Genomic DNA, 4,454 nt, shown 5'->3' on the forward strand with positions numbered 1-4,454 from the left:
CCGAATTCGATGAGAAACTTGTATCCATTTCATTTATGTAAAAAAAAAGAGAGATAAAACGCAAGTTTCTAATAGAACTTCATCCCTCATAGATAGAAATATATCTATTTTTTTTAGATAGATATATTTATTGATGAATGTAAGAAGGGATTTCACTGGAATTGTAAAAAAAAGGGAAATTCACGAAGATTTAATTACTAAATGAATAACTTATCCATAAATTATTTGCCCGGGGTTTAAGGTTTATATACAATTAATGCAAATTGGATTTTTATTTCTATTCTAGAATATGTTTCCAATACTTTTTCTGGACATACGATAAGAAAATAAAAAAGAGAAGTCACTCAATTGAATTAGGATGTTTTTTAATCTCAACTTTATTTTCTATTTTATTGAGAAAGCCACTAATAGACGTTCAAATAGACGTTCAAAATGTAAGGAACCTTTATTTTCTTCCACAATTTTGGATTAACTAATTAAGGAGTAACTAAATGTCTCAACTGTTTTCACTGTAAAAAAAATGTGGACCTTCTATATTCAAAATTCAGAACTTGTTTTAAACAAGAGAAAGAAAAAAAATATTCAGAGCTATTCACGATATGTTCCTTATGGTAACTGAATTCATAAATTATAGTGAACAAATAATACGAGCTGCTAGATATATTGGTCAAGGTCTCATGATTACCTTATCTCATGCAAATAGGTTACCCGTAACTATTCAATATCCTTATGAAAAAATAATCTCATCAGAACGTTTTCGCGGTCGAATACATTTTGAATTTGATAAATGCATTGCTTGTGAAGTATGTGTTCGTGTCTGTCCTATAGATCTACCCATTGTTGATTGGAAACTAGAAACTGATATTCGAAAAAAACGGTTGCTTAATTACAGTATTGATTTTGGAATCTGTATATTTTGTTGTAACTGTATTGAGTATTGTCCAACAAATTGTTTATCAATGACCGAAGAATATGAACTTTCAACTTATGATCGCCACGAATTGAATTATAATCTAATTGCTTTGGGTCGTTTACCAGTATCAGTAATTGATGATTATACAATTCGAACAATTCAAATAAAATGATTTCAAAATTCTTCACAAAAATAATTGAATTTCTCTATATATAGAATAAAAAAAAAGATATTCTATTTTTTTGAAATGACTCTTTGGCATAAAGAAAAGAATGAAATTCCATTGATTCTATAACAACTGTACCTAATAACAATTCACATATCTTATCTTAGGATTTGGTGAATTTCTATGCACAGATAATTTTCGTATTTAACAAGTTTTTTCCTGGTCATATCAATAAGGTCATGAAATTTCTATTTATCTTTTATTTTACATATAATGGATTTGTCCGAATCGCTACATGATTTTATTTTAATCTTTCTTGGGTCAGGTCTCATATTAGGAAGTCTAGGAGTAGTATTCTTTACGAATCCGATTTTTTCTGCTTTTTCATTGGGACTAGTTCTTGTTTGTGTATCTTTATTCTATATTTTATCAAACTCCCATTTCGTAGCTGCCTCACAGCTACTTATTTACGTGGGCGCTATAAATGTTTTAATAATATTTGTTGTGATGTTTATGAATGGTTCGGACTATTACCAAAATTTTCGTGTTTGGACCGTTGGGGATGGAATTACTTTGATGGTTTGTACCAGTATCTTTCTTTCACAAATAACTACTATTCTAGAGACATCATGGCACGGAATTATTTGGACGACAAGACCCAATCAGATTTTAGAGCAAGATTTGATAAGTACTAGTCAACAAATTGGAATTCATTTATCAACAGATTTTTTTCTTCCATTTGAACTAATTTCAATAATTCTTTTAGTTGCTTTAATAGGTGCAATTTTTGTGGCTCGCCAATAAGAAAGTTTTCGAACTAATAAAATAATATAAATTACATTTTGTTAGAATTTATTACATTTCTTTTTTGTTGAATTATATGTTAAGGAAAAAGAATATTTATGTATAAAGTATAAAATCTTTTTGCAAATACTTGATTTTGTTGTAGACTTATTATGTTAGGCAATAAAATCCGTTGAATTCATATTCATATCGAAATGAATAAAAATTGAAAAGGAGTTGGTCAATGATATTCGAGCATACACTTGTTTTGAGTGCTTATTTATTTTCTATAGGTATCTATGGATTGATCACGAGCCGAAATATGGTTAGAGCCCTTATGTGTCTTGAACTTATACTAAATGCAGTTAATATAAATCTCGTAACCTTTTCTGATTTTTTTGATAGGCGGCAACTAAAAGGAAATATTTTTTCAATTTTTGTTATAGCTGTTGCAGCCGCTGAAGCAGCTATCGGACCAGCTATTGTTTCCTCAATATATCGTAATAGAAAATCAACCCGTATCAATCAATCAAATTTGTTGAATAAATAGTATTATTCATAAAAAAAAGTCTAATTTTGAATAGTGTGTACTATATAATCCATTCAAATTAGCAGAAATGATATATCCTTTTTAATCATGTTTGCGTTTGCGAAAACAAAGATAAGAAATCAAAGTATCTTGGTTCTATTCTCTTATTAGTTATTAATCTATAAATATATTTTTAGTAGCAAAATTCTTATAAATCATTGATTCATCTGGTATATAATATAGATATATATATATAGATATATATATATATCATATATAGATATATATAATTGGTTTACCAATTTACTAGATTGAAAATGTTGAATTTTTGATGTTCAAGGATTATGTTCCAATGTCACATTCAGTAAAGATTTATGATACATGTATAGGATGTACTCAATGTGTACGAGCCTGCCCAACAGATGTATTAGAAATGATACCTTGGGACGGATGTAAAGCTAAACAAATTGCTTCTGCCCCAAGAACAGAGGACTGTGTTGGTTGTAAGAGGTGTGAATCCGCCTGTCCGACGGATTTCTTAAGTGTTAGAGTTTATTTATGGCATGAAACAACTCGAAGCATGGGTCTAGCTTATTGATACGTTTCAAAAAGAACCGCATACAAGTACTTTTTTTTACTGGCAAAAACCCGGGCTCAAAATAAAAAAATATTTTGAGCCCGGGTTTTTGTAGTCTAAGTATATCTTATTTTTATCACGAATTATTTTCCTTGGTTAACAACAGTTGTAGTTTTGCCAATAGTCGGAGGTTCTTTAATTGTCTTATTTCCCCATAAAGGAAATAAGACAATTAAATGGTATACTTATTGTATATGTTTCATAGATCTCCTTCTAATAACCTATGTATTTTGTTATCATTTCGAATTAGATGATCCACTAATCCAATTGACAGAAAATTATAAATGGATCCATTTTTTTGACTTTTACTGGAGATTCGGAATAGATGGACTCTCTCTAGGACCCCTTTTATTAACGGGATTTATCACTACGTTAGCTACGTTATCAGCTCAACCGGTTACTCGAGAATCTAAATTATTCTATTTTCTAATGTTAGCAATGTATAGTGGTCAACTAGGAACATTTTCTTCTCAAGACATTTTACTTTTTTTCATCATGTGGGAATTAGAATTAATTCCCGTTTATCTACTTTTATCTATGTGGGGTGGAAAAAAACGTTTGTATTCAGCTACAAAGTTTATTTTGTACACTGCGGGAAGTTCTGTTTTTTTATTACTGGGAATTCTGGGTATGGGTTTCTATAGTTCTAATGAACCAACATTAAATTTTGAATCATTAACTAATCAATCATATCCCGTGGCACTGGAAATAATCTTCTATATGGGATTTCTTATTGCTTTTGCTGTCAAATCACCAATTATACCCTTACATACATGGTTACCTGATACCCATGGAGAGGCGCATTACAGCACTTGTATGCTTTTAGCCGGAATATTATTAAAAATGGGAGCATATGGGTTGGTTCGAATTAATATGGAATTATTATCTCGCGCTCATTCTATATTTTGTCCCTGGTTAATGTTATTAGGTTCCATTCAAATAATCTATGCAGCTTCAACATCTCTTGGTCAACGCAATGTAAAAAAAAGAATAGCTTATTCCTCGGTCTCTCATATGGGTTTCTTAATTTTAGGAATTGGTTCTATAAGCGAGACAGGGCTGAATGGGGCTATTTTACAAATAATCTCTCACGGATTTATTGGTGCTGCCCTTTTTTTCTTGGCGGGAACTAGTTATGATAGACTACGTCTTCTTTATCTCGACGAAATGGGTGGAATGGCTATCCCAATGCCAAAAATATTCACGATTTTCACTACCTTATCGATGGCTTCTCTTGCATTACCGGGCATGAGCGGTTTTGTTGCAGAATTTATAGTATTATTGGGAATAATTACCAATCAAAAATATCTTTTCATCACAAAAATACTCATAACTTTTGTAACTGCAATTGGAATGATATTAACTCCTATTTATTTATTATCTATCTTACGTCAAATGTTTTATGGATACAAGCTTTTTAATAAAC

Source organism: Vigna unguiculata, chromosome 3, assembly GCF_037176805.1.
Source record: "Vigna unguiculata cultivar grain cowpea cultivar isolate G323 ecotype 2 chromosome 3, ASM3717680v1, whole genome shotgun sequence".
Classification (NCBI taxonomy): Eukaryota; Viridiplantae; Streptophyta; class Magnoliopsida; order Fabales; family Fabaceae; genus Vigna; species Vigna unguiculata.